Genomic DNA, 24,136 nt, shown 5'->3' on the forward strand with positions numbered 1-24,136 from the left:
GATAACTCTTCCGGTTTCTGTACACCTTTTCACTCCTGTGGGGGGGGACCAAAGCCACATGTGTCCCATCAATGGCACCTATGATGTTGGGGATATGTCCCAGGGCATAGAAATCACCTTTCACTGTAGGCAAATCCTCCACCTGAGGGAAAACGATGTAGCTCTGCATGTGTTTCAGCAGGGCAGACAACACTCTGGACAACACGTTGGAAAACATAGGCTGGGACATCCTTGATGCTATGGCCACTGTTGTTTGAAATGACCCACTTGCAAGGAAATGGAGCACTGACAGCACCTGCACTTAAGGGGGGATTCCTGTGGTATGGCGGATAGCTGACATCAGGTCTGGCTCCAACTGGGTACACAGTTCCTGGATTGTGGCACGGTCAAGCATGTATGTGATTATCACATGTCTTTCCTCCATTGTCGACAGGTCCACCAACGGTCGGTACACCGGAGGATGCCGCCATCTCCTCACATGTCCCAGCGGACGGTGCCTATGAAGGACAACAGCGAGCACAGAGTCAAACAACTCAGAGGTACGTACCCACAGCTTACACAGAACACCATTCATAATCTAAAAAGTGGCCTGTATGTGTGTTGAGTCTAGGCCTAGGTATGTGTGACGCAGTTGAAATTGTAGGCATGTGGGCCCCTGAAATGGCGGCTGCCTGACCTGTAAAGTGGGACATTGGGATGTGAGGTAACTGTGCTGCCGTTGTACACCGTCGCGGTAGGCGGTTGAAGACCGCGGCGCAATGCTGCATTGGTTAACATTGGACCCTATGGGTCCCAGGAGCCAATGACGATGTACGCCGGCGGTGACGATACGCACCACCGCGGACGTGACCGCCATTTTCTATCTGTTCAATCACTCGATACCTGATCTTCGACAGGAGAGGACCTACACTGCAAGTGCTGCTGTGACCTCGGTCTGGAAGAGACAATGGCTCGAGTGTCTGGGGAAAGGGCCCCTGCCTTCACATCGGAGGAGTTGGAGAAACTCATGGAAGGGGTCCTCCCCAGTACACGCTACTCTACGGTCCTCCAGACAAACAGGTAAGTACACTGGGAGTATGCTATATGGGCTATGCCTGTGTGGAGAGGGGTGGATGTAAGAAGGAAGGGGGGAGAGTGCGGCGTGCATGAAACAACGGTGAGTGCATGTGCCACATGGCAAGGGTAGGGATGGGGGCCAATCACTTTGACGGTGCAGTTGGTAATAACTTTCTCTTCCCCATGTACAAATCATGGAGGTCAGCACCCATCAGAAAAACATATTTGCGCCCCATTGCCAAGGACGTCCGGACCCTGGGGTCTACCACAGACTGAGCACCCACTGCCGGAAAAGATGGGAGGACATCCGCCGCTGGAGCAAGAAGACGGCAGAGGCTCAGCCGGGGGATGGCCTCCCAACATGGGAGGGGTGCCCGTCGCACCATGACCCCCCTGATGTTCAGGATCCTGGCGGTGGCGTACCCGGAGTTGGATGGGCGCTTGAGGGCATCACAGCAGCCACAAGGGGGTGAGTACACTCGCATTCTGATGATTTTAGGCGCAGTGGAGGTGTTGGGGTGGGGGAGGTGGGCTGTGGGTTTCCCTAGGCCAGGGCAAGTTCCGTAGGCAAGGTCCCTCCGTAAGGCAGGCCATGTGGCACCCCACCGCACATCTGTAGAGTGCCAACTACAACTAGTCATGCCCCTGTGTCATCCATGTCTGCAGATGTCGTCCATAGCCTAGTAGGCCATTTCCCAGGAATTGCACAGTGGATCCCAAGAGCGCGGCGTAGTGCAGGGGGCTTCTGTGTCTGTTGTGTCCGCCAACGGTAGCGGTAATGCATGCACTCAACATGTCTTTCTTCTGTCGTACCCCCCCTTTTTGTGGTATCCCTGTTCTTGTGTGCATTAGCATCATCAGGCGGAGGAGCAGTGACACCGGAGCATGAGGGGGCTGCATCCCACATGGCCATGGAGGGCCACACTACGGAATCGGACTTCATCAGTGGGACGGAGGGCGAAGGGAGCTCCACGGCGGGGACAGGAGCTGAGACCAGTGACACAGACTGGTCCTCTGATGGGAGCTCCCTTGTGTTGGCGGCAACATCTGTGCCCCCTGCATCTACAGGTACAGCTGCCACCCCCTTCCAGCACCGCCCTCCCAGCAGCCCCTCAGCCTTCGCCCCGTGCCCACTCACCCGGGAGGGTGGGCATCACCTTCGCCCCAGGCACCTCAGGCCCTGCCCCAGTCATCCTTGCTGCCCTCAGTGAGGAGGCCATTGACCCCCTCAGGTCCATCACTGTTGGGCAGTCTACCATTTTGAATGCCACCCAGGGTGTAGAAAGGCAGTTGCAACAAACAAATGCATTCCTGGGTGGGGCATTCATTCTGGTCAGGCGGCCCTTCAGACTCTGGCCTCAGCACTGATGGCAGCCATTGTCCCTGTGTCTAGCCTCCCCACTCCAACTTCCTCCACCAAGACCCAATCCCCTATCCCAAGCACACCTACAGACCAGCATGCACACACGTCAACACACAAGGGAAACTCAGGCAAACATAAGCACCACACATCCCACAGGCACTCATGCAAGCATCTCACACATGCAGTCACACAAACATCCACTGCCTCCACTGTGTCCCCCTCCTCCTCGTCTCCCTCCTCCCTCTCAGTCTCATCTACACTCACACCTGCACGCACTACCTCTACAGCCACTACTACCATCACCAGCACACCCACCACCACACCCCGCTCACGTGCGGTCACCACCCCCACTACCATTCATACGTCCCCTGCGTCCTCTCCCAGTGTGTATGTGACACCCCCTCCCAAGTTACACAAACGCAGGCACACACCCACCCAACAGCCATCCACCTCACGACAGCCTCCAGCGCATGCACCTTTACCCAAAGTCAGCAAACGAACACCTCCTACAACCACAACCTCTTCCTCCACTCCCAAACCCCCTCCAGCTACCCGTCCCAGTGTGTGCAAAAAACTTTTCCTGTCCAACCTTGACCTCTTTCCCACACCTCTCCCACCCCGTCCGTCTCCTAGGTCCCGAACTAGCACCTCAGCCACAACATCTCCGGGACCAGTGGTGCCTGTAGTCACCGGAATCTGGAGTGCACCGGCCACCAGGGCAGCCAGTGTGGCACGGAGCCACAGCACAGACAGTCCCCCACCTGTGAAGCATCAAAAGTTGGCCAGTGCCCGACGGGAGAGGGGGAAGACTCCAGCCACCAAAGCCGCTCCCAGGGGTACAGGTGGGAGTGTGGAGTCAGCTGCGACACCTTCCAAGGTGGGGAAGGGGCACAAGAAAGTCAGCAAGTCTGGGGAGAGCAGCACGGCAGAGAAGACCGCCATCATCCCGGCTGCCAAGGAGGCCACCGCCAGCACCAGCCCAGCTGCCCAGGAGGCCACCGCCAGCACCTGCCCAGGAGGCCACCGCCAGCACAAGCCCAGCTGCCCAGGAGGCCAGCACCAGCACCAGCCGGGCTGCCCAGGAGACCGCCGCCAGCACCAGCCCAGCTGCCCAGGAGGCCACGGCCAGCACCAGCCCAGTTGCCCAGGAGGCCACGGCCAGCACCAGCCCAGCTGCCCAGGAGGCCACCGGCAGCAAAAGCCCTGCTGGGCCATGAAGGACCGCCAGCAAAAGCCCCGCTGGGCCATGAAGGACCGCCAGCAAAAGCCCCGCTGGGCCATGAAGGTCCGCCAGCAGCTGAGTCACTGCAATGGAGACCGCCCCTCCAAGCACCGCTGAACAGGGCACCGCCGTCTCAAGAACCGCTGAACAGGGCACCGCCGCCCCGAGAACCGCTGAACAGGGCACCGCTGAACAGGGCACCGCCGCCTCAAGAGCCGCTGAACAGGGCACCGCAGCCTCAAGAACCGCTGAACAGGGCACCGCTGCCTCAACCACAGCTGAACAGGGCACCGCCGCCTCAAGAACTGCTGAACAGGGCACCGCCGTCTCATGCACCTCTGAACAGGGCCCCGCCGTCTCATGCACCGCTGTACAGGGCACCGCCGCCTCAAGAACCGCTGAACAGGGCACTGCCGCCTCAAGAACCGCTGAACAGGGCACCGCCGTCTCATGCACCGCTGAACAGGGCACTGCCGCCTCAAGAACCGCTGAACAGGGCACCGCCGCCTCAAGCACCGCTCGCCCATGAGCGCCAAGGGCACTGACGCTACTGAGTCCGTCACGGGCAGAATGAAGCACTCTGGGCACCATGCCCCCTCCAGAACCAGTGGAGAGATCCATCCACTACCTCTGTCCTTAGCAGGATGAAGCACTCTGGGCACCATGCCCCCTCGAGAACCAGTGGAGAGATCCATCCACTACCTCTGTCCTTAGCAGGATGAAGCACTCTGGGCACTATGCCCCCTCCAGAACCAGTGGAGAGATCCTTCCACTACCTCTGTCCTTAGCAGGATGAAGCACTCTGGGCACCATGCCCCCTCCAGAACCAGTGGAGACTGTTATCCACTTGAGAGACTGTGGCTTTGCACTCCCCAGGATTGAACAGTGGGCAAACCACCCACTGTAGAGACTTGAGAGACTGTGGCTTTGCACTCCCCAGGATTGAACAGTGGGCAACCCACCCACTATAGAGACTTGAGAGACTGTGGCTTTGCACTCCCCAGGATTGAACAGTGGGCAACCCAACCACTGTATAGACTTGAGAGACTGTGGCTTTGCACTCCTCAGGATTGAACAGTGGGCATGTGGCCCCCTCGTGGATTTGGCGTTGTGCACTCAACTGGCTGAGGTGCCCCCCCCCCTCTTTCCCTCCCCCTGAGGTGCCTGTTTTGTTGCTCTCTGATGCCCCTGCAGTGTTCTCTCCGACATGGTCGGGGATCTTGTGTGGGCCTCGCCCATACCATGTGGGCCCAGTGTTCCACTGACTTAATTGGAGCACTACCTGGACTACTATGCTTGGTATATATTTTGTACATGGTGTATATATATATTTTTGCCTACTTGATTTTAATATATTACAATGGTTACACTCATTTTCTATTGTCTTTGCATTCTTCCGGGGGGATTGGGATGTATCAATATGCATTAGTGTGTGTGTTGTAGTGGGTGAGGGTGGGGGTGTTGCGTGTGTGTGTCCCTGTTTTTTTCCTCCTCCCTCCCCTGTGTCGTAGGTGCAGTACTAACCGTGGTCTTTGCCGCCGGCGTTCGTGCTCCTGGTAGAGGAGCAGGAAGACTATCGCAGGGAGAATTTGGAGTTCCGGGTCCATGGTGTCCTCGTTCCTCGTGGGGTGTGTAGAGGTGAGCGTTTTCCCTTCGAAATCCTGTTTCCGCCGTGTTTTTATCCGTTGTGAATCCGCCCCGGAAAAGGTGGCGGATTGGTGGGTTGTAATAGTGTGGGCGGTACATTGTCTCCCGCCTGTCTGTTGGCGGTGAACGCCGCGCTGTTTATTTGTACCGCCGTGGCGGTCGGAGTGTTATAGTGGTTGTCTTTGTTGGCAGTTTCCGCCACGGTCGTAATTGCAACATTTTTACCGCCGGCCTGTTAGCGGTCTTACAGCCGCTTTAACACCGTCTGCCAGGGTTGTAATGACCACCTATGTTTTTAGTCACTTTTGAACCGTGTGAGCAAGAAACACATTTTTTTGTTAAAATATGCTGCGGATTATGGAATATGTAGCAAATGCAGCAAAGCAATAATTATGTGAAAAACCCCAGCAGACGCACAGTTGCATAATTCCAGAGGCCCTGGCTATGGATAACTCATACAGCTTAGAGGTAACACTTTTCCTTGTTAAATAACGTGGATATGGATTCTGACTCACATCCATTTAAACATATTTTTCCCTTTCTAGGATGGCAGATGCACAGACATTAATTTTACTGACATAGTTATGTTCCTCTGGACGTCCAATTTCTATTTTTTGTAAATATTTAGGCTATCCAAAATGGCACTCATCTTGAGTGCCACAAGCATGAGAGAGATTTTCCTGCTCGCTAAGGCTACCATTGCTTCAGGTAAGATATTCATGACTAGCCACGTATTGACTCAAGCTACATTCAATAAGCTTAAATGTGGCTTATGCTTACCTTTACTTAAAGATGCATAACAATTTTTCAAGACAATTTTTTGCTGCTGAGAATACATAGCCTGAAAGTGACACAGTGAGTACAATCATCATAACTTCTGACACTATTTCAGATTAATTGCAACTGATCTAATTCCCGTATACTACCAGTTGAACTATTAAGAGCACAACCTAACTTATTATGTATATTGCCAACCACTTATTTCTTATTACGTTATTACATTATGAACGTAGCCTGAATCCAATAAAGTACACTAGGATTTACGTATATACTTCACACTCCAGATTCAAATTCTGTTGGCTGCAAAAAGGTACATCAAGTCCAATGTTTAGAGGTTGCACTTACCCTACTTTGAAAAAGATGGTAAGTATGATTGTAATATATGGGTTACATTGTTTCAAATGCACAGCAGCAGCTTAACCCTCTGTGTCACTGACTATTGTATTCTCAGCACAGGTCATACATGCTCATTACCTATTATCACATTACCTGCCAGATAACGCTAATCTGTAATGGCCTGTATGCAAAATTTAATGAATTACAATATGGCAAAATTGCACCTATATAGTATGGGTTTATACGCGAACATATGCCTCACTTAACTGACTCAGGTCAGTGTAATTACACAATGTACAAGATTACATACCCTCATGAAAATGAAGCTAAGCTAATACCCATGTGACCCATAAGAATAAATAAGAATATACAGCAAAATGGCAGCAGTTTTGCTGTACTTGAGTATTACCATATTGCTCTTCTTCCAATCGCCCCCTTTATATATAATACAACAGTTTTTCAAAACATCAGGTGATTTTAATACATAGTAGCTCCAAAAAAAAATCAGCATTGCCAACATGGATTGTGGCTCCTAAGGAGCTAGTTGGTACACTGCGTATCTCCATGCGGTTGCTCAAGATAATAGTTCCACACACCTAGACTAGTTTTAATACATTCATACATACAGACCAGTTGAACAATTTTACATTGCTTTGCATACTTGACTTATATCACTCTCCTCTTTGCAGACCAAACACTTCCAGAATACATGGACGATCCATAAACGATCCTAGCACACCTTTGAAGCTGATACCTACAGGACACAAGATGAAACATTCTTTCATTTGTAGATGGCAACATACCACTAAATTGCAAAACTAAGCTATCATAAGCACACAATTATAATCATAAAGTATGGGTTTAGGTAGTCATTTCAGAAAATTACACATCCTTTCCTGGATTCAATAGAGTGTCCATATGAAATGCAGCACAAGACTGTTAACAGGATGATTTCCAATGACCTTGCACTTTCAATTATATAAATGACTTGCATGCAGATTACAGGTTTTGTAGCCACAAGGACTGTATTGATCGAATGTAGAGATGACAATATATCTTCTTACTCCAAGGTGGGATATATTCACCTTGTTACTATTAATGCAGAAATTCTACAGATGACTTTAAGAGTATAAGAGTTCCTTTGCTTTTGGTGATGAGTCACTAAAGCATACAAGTTTGCAAATGTATGTAACAGAAGACTTACTGAATTACTTGTATGTATCTTCCCTAGCCCCAATGAAGTAATTGGATTTCAGCCACTTGATGGAACACATGTTGGTGGCTGGAATGTTATATATTCTTAAGAGGCACAGAATAAAAGAAGGTGTGTTTGATGGACTTTTTATATTTTGTTTTTCAATTAGTGGAGTGAAAGCAAAATGTTTAATTACTTATTTTCTAATTAGGAGACCATGGAAGTGGCTGATATCCATGATTGTTAAGCACCCATGAATAACTTTACAATTGATGCAATGACAAATCTCTAGCTACCCCAACTGTAAATAGCTTCCAAATCAATCTCAACTTAAGGGCCTCGTATTGTCTACAATAGACATCAGGCTTACTTACAGAGGGATTGTCTGACATAAGAACACCTGAGAATTATACTGGACATATGTATTACCACAGTCTTGGCAGGTAGGTAATAATATACCTGCATATTATCCCCTAAATCAGTGACTCAAGCCCTGTACCTGTGCCTCCCAATAGCATATCAAGATGTTGAATCAATAACGCTAATGTAAGTTGAGATCATAGAGACTGTTAAAAAAGGTAAAATTTCATGTGAGTCAATCTACAGGTGTAAGTTTACTCTGACACTCTGAAATAAATGTACTACTTTTGTCTGTTCACCATTTACAAATTAAAATTTACTACAAAGCGTAGTGTAGTCTTACATTTCCCTGACCCCTGAATTCAAGGGGTGGAGCGTAACTTATAAGTTTAAAGTAACTGCTAGTAAATTTTCACACATAGACTGCGATCTCTGATACCTGGGCAGATATCTCCGTATGCTAAATTAAAGTTAAAATGTCTATTGAAATTTTTAAAAAAATAGTTTATGATAACTATTAACGTAACTTAATTGTATACATTTATTTTAAATGTAGAACAAAATAAAAAATGCAGGAGCACTATTAACTTAATTTTGAATTAAATAGTCAAATAATGTAACTATATTAACTTAAATTCAGATTATTTTAATGACTAATTTAAAAAAATCCACTTAAAATAAAAGGTATTAACATTATTTAATGTCATGTACGGAATGAATTTAAATGTATTTAATTATTTTTCAAAATGATGTTACATCTATTTTTTATTTTAAAAGTCATTAAAATATTTTAAACTAAAAAATAATTTATCTTTTAGGTATATAATTTTTAACATAAAATTACATTTATATTTTAAAATGAATTTGATGTCCTATGGTTTGTTATTTTAGGTCCCCATTAGGTTCTATGGTAGGGCGTTGCAGTACCATTGGTTAATCATAGAGGGTGCTAAACTTGCTCCAGGTCTAAATTGGAGTACCTTTACTAATGTTTTGAGTGCTTTATGGCTGCAGTAAATTTAGAAGTGCAGTTTGTGTATAGCATTAGGCTTACTCTTTTGTGGGTGGGTGCATGTCCCTCCCCAAACCCTTCTATAGTCCTCCCAAAACCATCCCATTTACTAGCAAGCAATTCCCAATTTCCAGCCATTCCCCATTCCTCTCATATTTACTACCAAAACATAGGAGGATGTGTACGGAGTTCAACGTAGTTAGGGTGGTGATTTCAGCAACACAAAAGACAATAGGGGGGAAGAGACCTCCACATGTAGGTTTGTGCATAGCATTTTGTAGTATTGGAATAGTACTATTGTATTGCTATTAAATGTACTAAAAAATGTAGTTTGTGAATATGCCCTAAAGTTGAAATAATCATGGAAGTCTTTAAATTATTGTTTCATATGTGCTCCTCTGCGGGAAGCAGAAACCACAACCAGTGTGGATGTAGAAGACGATTCCACAGGGAGCAATGTGGACACATTCTCCACTGTGAATGCACCTAAATGCAAAACCGAACATGAGGTTTGCACTGTTGTATGTGTTATGCTGGCTGTCAGAACAGCACCATTTCAGATTAGATCAGCAGAGGTTCACCTGCAAACTTCTAGGAGAATAATTAGGAAGAGGTTGTTGTTTATCCAGTGACTGATGAAGATGCCTGTGACTTCAAAGAAAATCTAATAGAGGTAAAGCTTGGAGAAGCAGGGTCATATAACAGAAAACAGCTTTTCAGCAGCACATAGTGGCAATTGACAAGGGTAATAAACATGGATATATGTATTCATGTGTAAATTTGCCACTACACCTAGGTATATCTTTCCACTTTTTTCTGTTCACCATTAGCAAGTGGAGATTTACACCTCGGTGTAGACTTACTTATCTCCATCCCCTTAAATCAGGGGGTAAGGCCCATTACAACCCAATTATTGGGGTGGGGTCTATACCTTGCTTCCCCAAGAAGTGGTCTTACTCTTTTGTGGATGTGTGTTTGTGTTAGCATGTCCCTCACTAAACCCCTCCTTAAATTTACTTAAATCACCCCTTTTCAGTAGTAGATATTCAACATTTTCCTGTGATTCCCCTGTCACTCCCACATTTATGGAGTTACATAGGAATGGAATGGGATTACCTGTTATGCGCAATATTTGCCAATAGACATCTTTACGCTACAAAAGCAAGGTACAAAAGACACAGTGAAAAGCAAACAAATTTGCAGATATGGGCTGAGAAACAAGTCATACATAAGGAAAACAGACAAAACTTAGGCTTTAAGCTTTTTCCAAAAACCTAGTATAGACATCAGTACCCTGAAGGTTTTTAGGTAGCTGATCCCAGATCATGGTCGCTAACACCACAAAGGATCTGCCACCCACGTGGGCCAATCTGAAGTGAGGAACCACTGCAGGGGTTTTAGGAGAAGGGTGTTCGAAGTTCATAACTTCTTATGACTGCTGTGATGGCAGGGGCGCTAAGCCCATTGAGGGCCTTGTGAACAAGGCTCAATGCCTTAAACTGAATAGGAAGATGGACAAGAAGACGATGAAAGATATGTCTGGCTTCTGTAATGTGGGTGATTTGCAAAGGCCATAGGCAAGTCTAATGGTGGAGTTTTAAATGAGCTGTAGGTGAGACATTGAGACATTTTGAAGACCTAAATAATATGCATTGGAATAATTGATCCTGGAATAGATTCCGGCCACTACGACAATGGGATAGTACTCAGCAGAAAATAGTGTTAGTGTTTTCTTTAAAAGTTGAAATTGCAAGGATCAAGAAAAGACAGTCGCAGTAATTTGTGCCTCTAAGGACATTGTGCAATTTGTCAATTTACTACTAAAACATAAACCTACATGTATAGAGATATCCACCATCACGGCGGAAATCTTTGTGCAGACAAGATAGAGAGGTGGAGGTAGAAGTCTCTGGCTGTAGCTTTATGAATTGCATTTTGTAATACGCGAGTAGCACTAATGTAGTACTACTTTAATACAAGAAAAATTGTAAGTTGTGCCGATATTTGCAAAATGAGAAGCTGTGCACTAATGAAAATTTAATAGTTGGCTGGCAAAGTGAATTAAAAAATTATGAACTGCTATCAACGTGACAGGAAATACTCGTTAAAGATGATATGAACCCATATGGGCAGTAATAACGTCAGTATGAATGTATGCAGCACTGATGGGGTCATTACAACTTTGGCGGTACCAGGGCTGCCATGTTGGTGGCGGCTGCACCGCCAATGGGCCAGCGGAGAAGACCACCAAACTATGACCATAGTGGTCTTCCAAACAGAATACAGCTAAACCACCGCCTATAGCACCAGTGTGGTCATGCTGCCACGGACAGAGGTAGCCACCTTCAGGCCGGCGGACCCCATGTTTCCGCTGGACATATTACGAGGCTACACTCTGCCAAGGTTTTCGCCGCAGTCGCACCACTACAAAAACCCGGGTGGAAAGCAACTCTATAAAAGGAGACACTCACCTTCTGGAACACATACCTGTATGGAGCCACTATGGAACCTGAACTGCACGTCCTCTCACTGCTCCTGCTCGCACAGTGACTCTAGAACCAGTGATGGCAATGACAACAACAACCATTAGTACACACACCTACCTGACACTGTAGGAAAACACAAAGTACACACGCACACACAACATACACATCCGGGATGGCATGCAATGGCGACACACACACGTAACCACACACCCATACACACACACACATACCAACACACACACACCCATACTAAACACACCACGGTCAACACACATGTACAATACACACACCAATGCACAGGCACACAGCACCGGCACAGTCCAACAAAACAAAACACAACACCACCGATTAACATAATTACACCACAACCGCAACAACACAAATGCTTCGGCAAGCTAACACATTACACACCTCCACATGACACTACATACATACAACACATTACCTCACCTGACAACCAACATACACAATCACACAGCCATACAACGAGGCATACGTCATACCACGCTAACACAACAAACAATGCTTCTGACATACCCATCACCACCCACACACATGTACACACAACACCCACACAAGGGTACACAACACCACCATTACACATGTCAACACAAATAATACACAATTTATGAACATACATGCATGTTTCAAGCACAAACATATCCTACACACAACACACAGCCATCACAGCGGGACACATGGCAGGGCCCCACCCACACATGCTGCCCAGACACAACAACTAGCACAAGCAACACACACACACATATCACACACACACAATAGCCACGTGGGAAGAAAGGCAGGACAAGTATGTTACTATCAAACCAAGAACTGGTTGGCCCAGATATAATAAATATTGATATATGGCAAGAAATACATAACTATGTACAAAAATATGGTCATTGGCCAGTCCAAAGTGCACAAGGCACAAATGGCACTTCTGTGTGCCCCTACATGACTCCTGACTGCTAGATGACCTCCACAGGGTAGAGGCATCAAGGGGACAAGAAATGCTCGTGGGTGCTGGATGTCTGTTGGATGGGTGAGTGAGGGCATTTATGTGCCTTGGAAAGAGGTGCTGGGAGATGCCATGCTGGATGGATGACTGTTGGGGTAGTGTCTGCAGGTATGGAAGATGTGCTGCATGTGGGGGTGTCGGTGGTTGTGATATCTGCGGATGTTGTCACTAGGATGGATGTCTGCGGGTCTGATATTGTGTTGACTGTGGGTAAGATAGGAGTTGTGGCTGGATCAGTGAATGTTGGTGTGGTGGCTCCAGGTGTGTCTGGTGTAGTGTCTGTGAAGGAGGGGGTGGTGGGGACCCTGTGCAGGTAGTGAGTGTTGGTGTGTCTGCAGGTGGATGTTGTTTGTGCGCATGCTGGTGGTGGGTCTTGTGGTGCTTGTGTTTGTCTGCGCTACCCTTGGACGTTGAGGTAGATGCATGCTTGTCTGTCTGTGTGCTTTGGCTGGGTCAGGGAAGAGCGGTTTGGGATTGGAAAGATGTAGGTGGAGGGGGGAACGGTAGACAAAGGGTGACTGGCTGCCATCAGTGTGGAGGCTAGAGCCTGAAAGGATCTCTGTAGGCCAGCCAGTGCACCGTGAATGCCCTCCAGGAACGCTTTGCTCTGCTGGACTTGAGCTGCCAGTCCCTGGATGGCATTCATGATGGTTGACTGACCCATAGAGATCGACCGCAGGAGGTCAATAGCCTCCTCACTGAGGGCAGCAGGGCTGACTGGGGCAGGGGCAGGGGTGCCTGCGGCAAAGGAGATGCCCACCCTCTTGGGTGAGCAGGCACGGGCAACTGGGTGGGGAGCTACAGGGAGGGCAGTGGTAGTAAGGGGTGGAGGACTGAGATGGTGCTGGGGTGGTCCTAGGGAGGGAGTGTCCACTAGAGGAGGATTCTGAAGATGATCTGGAAGATCTGGTCTTCCCTATGGCACTCCCCTCGCCCTCTGTGCCACTTGGTCCCCGCTGTCGTTGGTAGCAGCACCCTGGGTCCATGGCCAGCAGCATCCCCACTCGCCTGTGCCCCTTCTTCACCTGCTGATGCTGATGCAGACAAATAGAGAGAGAGAGGTAGGGAGAGAGAGAGAGGGTGAGAGAGGGTTAACATATACCTCACATACACACATGTAAACATGCACATCTGTGAGAATACATATCCTGGTTAGGCTATATCATGTGCCAATACACATTTCCCACATCATGTCACAACATGTCACTACTACCCACCCCTGTATGCCAACCCTCATACCTACATCTAAATCCAAGTAGGTCAGCAAGACTTAGTCATCCACGTGATCACCCCCAAAGCCCTGTTTGCATACACATCATGCCCTGGATGAAGTACAATTGACTCCCTGATTTCACATCATACCTCTCCATACCCCTATCACCCATTGGAAGTGCAGCTGACTGAACAAAACAGATCTGGCATCTACAGTTACAACAGCTAATTAGTGCATGTCCTTTTTAAAATATCCATGACAGTGAAGTCTACTCCACTCATACACCACACAACATCTGCCTGTCACATTATATGGCTGACCTAACACTCTGTACAGTAATGCCAATATAGATATCATAAGTGATTTGGCCACTACAAGTTTGACACCCATACAGGTTACATCTGATGTGTACAATACAAGTCTGGAGTATAGCCATGTGATTCACAGAGGAAGATCTGCAGACACCAAAAACATATACATCATAACTATTCATACATCTAAGTGCATCTACAGTGGCCCATACTGCACATATTACACATCCATACACAGTCACTGAGTGCAGTGTCACAACTGATGAACTTCAGGAACACACATATGACATCATGGTCCACATACAATAACACCCCACATGCAGTTTCACCAGTAGGACTTCACAATATAATAACAACCACCCTCACACACACCATTCTGGATTTGCGAATACCTGTACATAAGTCCAGACAACACACATCCCAAATGCTAAGTACATGTAAGCATACATGGACCAACACCACTGCCTATGCACTGACAACATATCCTACTACTACATAGGGCAGCCTCAGGGTTCAAGGTTTCATAACCACAAGTCTAGCACTTAGAAATGCATGATGATTGCAATCAAACCAAATCAGACGTACATGTAAAAGTATCCTACTTCTAGCAACCTCCAGATACCCTGTAGTTAGCAGATGACCAATATATGGGTATACAACTATCAAGCCATTAGTTCAGTCCTACACAGGTCATATCTGTGGTGGAAATGTAATGGCTGCCTCAAATGCAGTCATTACCATTACCAGTACTTGATGTATATAGTCCCTGTGATAAAAAGAGAGTCACACAGTTGCATATACATGTATGCTATACAGATGGGAGTGGACTGACACCCTAGAGCAACACATGCAGATGGATGGAGCAGGTCATATTCAGTGGTTAGGATGATACACAAGCTCACATCCATTGTAAAGGCAGGATGAAGTCACATTTGCCAATGTCTTTAGACTATCTCCACAATCCAGACATGGGAGATGTACATCCACTGACAGTAAACTATCAAAACAGATCTACAATTTATACTTATCACGGGTGGTTACTACCCATTTCCACTAGTCTACATACATGTTGCATTTTCAAATGAGCTACAGTGAAGGAGCTAATCACATACAACCAAAACCAAGTCCCAGGATACAGTCGGTACTCACCCCCTTGTGGCTGCTGTGCTGCCCTCAAATGCCCATCTACCTCAGGGTAGGCCACCTGTCTAAATGCGGGCCATTAGGGGGGTCAGGTTCTGACAGGCACCCCTCCCTCGTTGGGAGGACATCCCCAGCTGGGTCTCTGCAGTCTTCCTGGACCAGCATCTCAGGTCCTCCCACCACTTGCGACAGTGGGTGCTCCGTCCGCTGTGGACCCCCACACTTGCTTGGCGATGGCACGCCAGATCCCTTTCTTCTGATGGGGGTTTACCTGCATGGATGACAGAGACAAAAGTAGAAAGTCATGTCCACATGCACCATACTGACAGGAGTGGCCTATACACATCTGACTCACCAAGTGCCCACACATACCCATCCTCTCTGCTCACACAACTTAACTTCACTTTATGCCCTCCTCATGCATGTACTCCACCATCGGTACACTTACCTCATTTACCATCACACGCACCCCTATTGCACATGACAATGGCATTAGGCTCACCTGCTCCTCTGGTGCCCCATTTAGCTGTTCATGCAGGGGTAGGACCCCTTCCACAAGCTTCTCCAGCTCTTCTGGGGGGAAGGCTGGGGCCCTATCACCTGCAGGACGTGGCATAATGGCTCTCAGAGACGGTACACAGCAGCTCAGGTCGTGGAGGTCTTGCTAGCAACAGTGTCAGCAGTCAGGCGAGCAAGACTGCAGAAATGGCAGTCACGGCTGCCACGTACAGGACTGTCACTGCCATCGGTCATCGCCATTGACACCAGTCCACCATAAGCAGCAATGTTAACCAATGACAAGTTGCACAGCGGTTGCGACCGCCTATCACCATGACGACATACGCTGGTGGACTTAGATCACTTCCAACTGTCCAGTGAAGTAGGACAGGCGGCTGCCATTTTGTGCTCATACCATTCATTGATATGGCAAAATTAGTGCGCCATACACATATTTGCTCAAATGGCGGAGGAAGTATATGTCGTGCCATCATGGTAGTGCAAAGGCATGTGACATGCATAACACAGTGACGTGATGTGGCAGTATATCTGATGATGGGTATGTTTAGATACTTGGAGGCACATAGGCGGTGGCAATATATTGGTATATCCCATTACCATTCAATTAATCAGTGCAAGACAGCTCAGTCTACCAAAGATGGTACATTACATATGTGAGATGTGTCTTATACGACTCACAGGTTCAGCAATGTGCTGCAAGGATAGTGTCCAAAGGGCTTCATCGTGCCCATAATAGTATGTGTCAGCAGTGCTACGCATGTTCTACAGTGTTAGGTTTGTGCGATTTTGACAGGTTCTGCTTCTATCTGTCAAGTGCATTTCTCACTGCACATTCTCTCCTCTCTACCTAGATATCCTGCCATGAGGAGATTGAGACAACCACCAGTGTACCGTCCACTAGTTGACCTTGCAACCATGGAGGACAGACATATCATCCAGACCTATTGTTTGAATCATCAGACCATCATGGATCCATGTACAAAGTTGGAGCTTGATCTCTTACCAGCCATACGAAATCCCTATTGAATCCCTCCCACAGTACAAGTCCTGTCAGTGCCACACTTTCTTGCTACAGGCTCCTTTCAGACTACAGTGAGCTAGACAGCAAGGATGTCACAGCCGATGTTCAGTCTTGTTTGAAGGATGTACTGTGTGCATTGTTGAAACACCTGGACAGCTACATCAGGTTCCCCCAACATGCGGATTTGACCTATGTGAAGGCAGACTTTTATGATACGGGACACATTCCTCATGTTATAAGGGCCATTGAAGGCCCACATAATGCCCTGTCCCTTCCAGTGGCAATGAACAGGTGTATAGGAACAGGAAGAACTACCACTCCATAAGTGTTCAGGTGGTGTGCCTGGCAGACCAGTACACCTCACAAGTCACAGCCAAGTTTCCTGGATCTGTGCATGACTCCTACATTTTGAGGAACAGCAATGTCCCACACATGATGGCACGACTACACACAGAGAGGGCCTGGGTCCTTGTTATGTATGCATATGAAGGTGTTTCACTGTTTAGGCACGTGCCATCACATTCTTCCATGTCGCTGTACCTGTATTTTAACTGGTCCTACATTTTTTTACACAGGTGATTCTGGATAGCCCACCCTTCCCTGGCTGTTGACACCAGTGAGGTACTGCGCCTCATCCCTGGTGGCCTAGTGCCCATCTACAAGTAAGTATCTTCTGTCTCTCTGTCTCTCCTTACTCCTTACTTCATACTTCTGCCTTTACCTCTGTTTTCACTTTGTTTTTCCTTTTCTGTCTATTTTCCCTTTTGTTTCTGCCCTCGGTTTGCCCTGTCCCTCCTGCGTTGCTGCTGACCCTACACCCCCGTGAAGCTCTTTTTCTGCCCTCCTGCCTCCCAACTGACCAGACTCCCAGCCCCCTCCCCTTCTTAATGATGGCCGTGTGCAACTGGCACACTGCTGGCGTGAAGGCACGGCAAAGGCAAGCCAGTCTGGACCATGCCCAGCACCAGGAACCCTGAATCTCCACGAGCTATTCCCTGGCCACCCTCCATTACAATACCAAGACCCTCCACCACCCTAACACTGAACGTCTCAGCGCCTGCTGCACCGCATCTCCTAAGGACACCCACGGACCTTTTTCCTGCTGGAACTGCAACCTCAGTTTCAGCCACAACAGACAACCGGAACACCTCAAACCTGAAACCACCGACACCTCATCAACTGCCTCCTTCTGAATATACGCTCCCTCCATGAGCACACCGCCGAAATCTGGGACCTGATCAACTCCACCCCTCCAGACATCGCCTTCCTAACTGAGACCTGGACTAACCCTACTTCCGGACCAGACATCGCCATCACAATTCCACACAGCTACAACTTCCTAAGGAAGGACCTACCCTCCCCTCCAGGCGAACGTCTGGCCATCGTACACAAGTCCTCTCTCCCCATCACAGTCAACACAGTGGAATACTGTACCACAATGGAACAACTACACTTCCTGATCCATGCCACTCACAACTCCTCCCTCTACAGATTGCCTGGCCCCCGCCCAGCCTTCATCAATGCCATTGTAGACATCGCCAGCTCTCATGCCCTGGCGACCACCGACTATCTCCTCCTGAGCGACTTGAATTTCCACCACGAGGACCGCAACGACCAAAACATCACTTCCCAACTCGCCCATCTTACCACCCTCAGCCGCAGGCAACTGATCACTGCACCCACGCATGCCACAGGACACACACTAGACCACATTTGTACCTCAAGGAAGCAGATCACAATCAAGAATACCTCCACTCCCGACTGGACCGACCATCACTGCATACACTTCGCAATCACCACACCCAACAGCTGCCTCCACACCCCTAGGGCCCCCCCATAGCAAATGGAACGGAATCACTGACGAGCAACTCACTACGACCCTCGACAAATCACCCCCCGATGACATCAACGCCACAGCACTCAACCTCAACTCCTGGATCACTGAATGTGCCAACTCCTTAGCCCCCCTCCAATCAACTTCGGTCAAGCACATCCCAGAAAAAGCCAGCTGGTTTACTGCCAAAGCCCAAGAATCCAAATGCACCTAGAGGCACCTTGAGAAGAAATGGAAAAACAGCAAAACCAGCGAAGGCCTCGCCTCCTTCAGAGCCACTATTGCCACCCATCACCAGTGTATCAAGAATGCAAAAAAAGCTGCACTCTGTGAACGCATCAACACCTTCCCGCACAACATGAGAGAACTCTTCACAGTAATCAACAAATTCACCAATCCTCCCTCCGAAGCCACCGACATCCCCCCATCGCAAGACCTCTGCGGCAAACTGCCCACTATTTTCCACTGCAAGATTAAGGACATCTGTGACAGCTTTCTCCTGCAGAACCCACCCTGCATCAAAACCTACGACCGACCCAGCCCCCCAAACCCCACCCAAACCATCCACATTCAGAAGAGACTGAAATCATCATAAACAGAATTCACTGCAGAGTTCCAACAGACCCCTGTCCTCACCACATCTACGACAGAGCCAGTGCATCCATCGCCCCCGAACTCCGCAAGACGCTGCTCCATCACAACAGCCACCTTCCCCAAAGATTGGAAACACACCAAAGTCCGCCCCCCTGAAGAAACCCACAGCCGACCCATAAGAGCTCATGAATTTCTGACCTATGTCGTTGCTACCCTACCCAGCCAAAATCCTGGAAAAAGCCATAAATGTGCAGCTGTTACAATGCCTCGTGGACGACAACTCTCTGGATACCTCTCAGTCTGGATTCCCCAGCAACCACAGAATGGAGACAGCTCTTCTTGCTGTCACCGATGACATCCACACACTCCTCAACCTCAGACACACCGCAGCACTTATACTCCTCGACCTCTCAGCAGCCTTCGACACGGTCTCCCACAGCACCTTATGCACCAGACTTGATGACACAGGAATCCATGGAAAAGCCTTGCAATGGATCCACTCCTTCATCACAAGAAGAACTCAGAGAGTCAGCAGGCTCCCAACCTTCATATCCAAACCAGCAGAAGTCAGCTGAGGAGTCCCTCAGGGATCCTCCAAGAGCCCAACGCTTTCAACATATACATTGTCCCGCTTGCAGCCATCGCCAGAGACCACGAAATTAACATCGTGTCATACGCCGATGACACACAACTCAACATATCCCTCACTGAAGACCCGGACAAAGCTAAGAGGAACTTTCACACCTTGATGAAGCCATCGCTACCTGGATGAGTGAGAGCTGCCCTAAGCTCAACTCAGACACAATGAGCTCATCACCTTCAGAAACTCCACCGCAGCCTGGGACGATTCCTGGTGGCCCACATTGCTCAGCGCACCACCTCCTCCGACTGACCACGCCCGCAACCTAGGAATCATCCTCAACTCTTCCCTACCAATGGCCTGACAGGTAAACGCAGTCACCTCTTCCTGTCGGCACACTCTCCGCCAACTCTGCAAAATCTTCAAATGGATCCCGGTCGACTGCCGCAAAATAATCAACCATGCCCTAGTCACAAGCAAGCTCGAGGACTCGTCCAAAACACTCCCACCAGACTCATCCTGAATCCCCCCCACCAAGAACACATCTCCCAAAACCTGAGGACCCTCCATTGGCTCCCAGTAGAGAAGTGAACAAGCTTCAGACTACTCACCCACATCAGGGTCCTCACGACATCAGACCGGCTTACCTGAACCATCGCATCTCTTTCCATAACACCGCCAGACCCATCCGCTTTGCCTAGCAGGCGCTACGTACCATCCCACGCATCCAGAAAACCACCATCAGAGGAAGATCTTTCACATACCTCGCAGATAAGAGCTGGAACAACCTGCCCACACATCTCAGACAAAGCCCATCTCTCACCATCTTCAGGAAGAACCTCAAAACATGGCTCTTCGAATGAGGCCCAGGCCCACCACCAGCACCTTGAGACCCTCATGGGTAAGTAGTTTTGTTTTATAAAAACTGATTGATTGATTGCTGACATGGCAAGTGATGAGGAGCCAAAGGAGCTGACTCTAGGACTGAGCTCATCAATCAGTACTTCCAGTGACATACAGGAATGGTGAGTGTGGGTTTGCAAGTGTTGTATGTACACATGAATTGCTGACAATACTCCTCCTGAGTTGACTCATCAGTGGAGTGTAATGTGGCCCTATCCCTATGTGTATGTTGGGGAGCTGACTGATTGAATATAAAGTGCACAGTAAAAGTAGCTAACGTTTTACAACTGTACTCACTGCAGCATCCTACATTCACATCTCCACTGTACAGGCCACTATTGGGCTGTTTGCTGCATTCTCCTGTTCTCATGTCATTCCACCCACTTACTGTGGTATTGAAATATGTGCCTCTGCTACATATGGCTTGAGGCATTCATAGTAATTAGCCATTGCTAAATTATTTGAGAATTGAGGGCTGAGATGGCAGCTAAAGTGATTCTGTGACTGGTGATGCATAGGTAATCTCTGGGGCTCCTGCTTAGGAGGTATTCTACAATGGGCATGACATCTATGAGCTGCATATGTGTATTGTGTGGCTCCATGCCTTCCAGCCTGATGGTACTATCTGCCATTGTCTTTTTGCAGGTTGGAATACTGACTATACCCTTGTATGGCCCTGTTTTTTTGACTGTCTGACATTTGTCCTGGAACATATCTGTTGTATTGTGTCTCCTGCTGAGGATGCCTCCCTCTGCTGTCCATTATTCTCCCTGTTTGGTGCAGGTGGTATAACCAGGTCACATTTTGCAATCATTAGATTTGTTGATGTTTTAATGAAGGCACATATACAGTAGCTGTGTTCCATTGGTGTTTTTTGTGCATATAATGAAATTGTGACTACTACATTATAGTGCATACATTGTGTAACAGGTGATGAGTGAGGTCATGGTAGATGAACTCATCAGAGTAGGTGGTACAGCAGTTGTTTGCACAGGTCCAGTGTCCATGTGCCAATGGGAAGATGGGGTTCTGTCACTGAACAACAGGGTGTCTCAGTGGCACACAAGGATGACAAATCAGGTGAGATTCACTTCATGGCAGTGGGTTAGATCTTGGCATCTGCTCCAGCCGGATGTCTGGATGGGTGACCTGTTTGTGGGGGAGGGAGGCTCTTCTGCTGCAGAGGGAGGGGTGTCTGAGGGCTGTGGTTCCCCTGGCAGGACTTCCATTTTAATAACTGCCCCTGGTGTGCATTGCTCAAATGTTATGTTGCTAGTGGAAGGAGCCTGTTGGTGGGTGGTGGAAGCACGCAGGGCAGTGTAGATATCCCTCAGCACCCCTGCAATGGAGGCCATGGTGGCATTGTGTGTGCACTGCTGCATGACCTCCTGGTGGTATTCCCTCTGCAGCCTTTGGTTTTCCCCCAACATGATGATGATGTGGCCCATCCTGTCGTGGGATTGTTGGTAAGCTTCCTGGACTTCAGAGATGGTTTCCTGGTCAGTAGTCCCTTGGAGGCCCCATCCTCTGGCCCACAGCTTCCCTCCCACACCCCCTGCCCCCATGTGCCTGTGTCCCGGGTACGGTGTGCCCACTCCCAGTGTTTGCAGGACATTCATTGTCTGGGGTGTGAGGGGTCCACTCAGGTCCCTGCACTGTGGGGCATACAATAGTTTGAACAGTCCTTGGCACACTGGTTTGGGGCCAAAGGGTTGGCTGTGATGTAGCAGCCACTGGGTTGGGGGGACTGATGTGGGCAGGGTGAGGCAGGGAGTCATAGACTGACCAGGTGTCCCAAATGTGCCAGGTAGTTCGTCAATGTCCTGACATCCATGCATGGTGTCCTCACTGTAGCCTTCATCCTGAAGAGGGCTGGCAGTCTCTGGTATCCTTTCCATGGGGGCACTGGCAGGGGTACCTGTGGATGGAGTGAGAGAGAGAGTTAAATATTGAATGTGTGTTCAGTTATCTCTTTATCATACGCATACAGCGGCTTGACATGATTCCCAGCAATGGCAATGACAGATGCTGCACAGCATTCAACTGGTGGTAGTTAGTAGTCTGTGACATGTGTACCATACTCTATTGAGGATGGTGTCATTCAGGTTTAATAACTTTGGCTCTGTGGATGGGTTCTGGTTCTCTCCGATGTTTCACATTACTGTTCTGCACTGTTAGCTAGTGACTATTCAGGCTTGCTAGTAGTGAGAGGAAATGGCTGGACATTGCAGCATGGTGTCCCAGTGAGAGGAGGGTATGTGTCTAAGCAAGGTCAATTGTCCTGTCTGTGCATGTTGTGCATGTGCATGGAGTCTGTCATCTTACATTCCATACCTTGGTGGGTCAGTTTCTGGGTTGTGGGTCCTGATTAGTGGCCAGGATTAGTCACATTGCTGTAGCTATGTTTTGCCTTGTTTTGCCTTGTATTGTACCATTGCATTGCTGTCATTGCCATGTAGTGGTTCTCAGCCATACTGTCCAGTTGGTATAGCTAGTACAATAGTCATACATGCAAGGTATGTGGTGTGATGTGCACATTCCAGGTATTCACGTAGATGGGCTAGTGCATTGTGGGAGTCGTACTGATAGTAGTAGCCAATGCTATCTGTGCCTTAGCCAAGGGCTGTGTGGAGGTGTGGCATGCGGGGGAGGGGCATTAGGTGGGTAGGTGGGAGGTGTAGTGAGACATACAGTGAATTGGGGAGTATTTGGGTGGTGAGGAAGCAAGCAGGACATGACAAATGTGTGACATGGTAGATGTGGGTACTTACCAGAGTCCAGTCCCCCAGGTATTCCATTCAGACCCTCTGGATACAGAATGCCCAACACCTTTTCCTCCTTTGATGAGAACTGTGGGGGAGGAGATGGGGGCTCACCGCCAGTCTTGTTCGTGGGGTTCTGGTGCCGTGATGCCATGGAACGCACCTGACCCCTACGGTCATTTCACCTCTTCCTGATGTCCTCCCTTGTGCGTGGATGGTTGCCTACTGAGTTGACCCTGTCGACTATTTTCTGCCACAACTCAATTTTTCTGGCTATTGAGGTTTACTGGACCTGTGCTCCAAACAGTTGTGGCTGTATGATGATGAGTTCATCCACCATGACCCTCAACTCATCGTCTGGGAACCGTGGGTGCATTTGTAGGGACATAGGCCCTCATTACAACATTGGCGGTAAAAGCCGCTTACTGCCAGAAGACCGCCGCGGCTGTGTCAGTGATAAACTGGCGATAACAAAACCTCCACCGTCACGCCAACAGAAATACGCCCACAAAATCACGACACACAAATGCACGCGGAGGTCTTTCAACCGCGGTTTCCCATTGGCGGTACACACCGCCGCGCTCAAAATACACACACATTTACAAAACACAGCCACATTGGACGATTCAAAATACACACACCTGAGACACATACACACACCACTTCCACACAGCCATTACAATATAAAACACACACCCACATCACCCACAAACCCCCATGACAAAAAATACAGAAAGAAGGCCAGAGAGACACCACCAGCAAGTACAACAGCATCCACAGG

This window comes from Pleurodeles waltl, chromosome 7 (genome assembly GCF_031143425.1).
Source record: "Pleurodeles waltl isolate 20211129_DDA chromosome 7, aPleWal1.hap1.20221129, whole genome shotgun sequence".
NCBI classification, from domain to species: Eukaryota; Metazoa; Chordata; class Amphibia; order Caudata; family Salamandridae; genus Pleurodeles; species Pleurodeles waltl.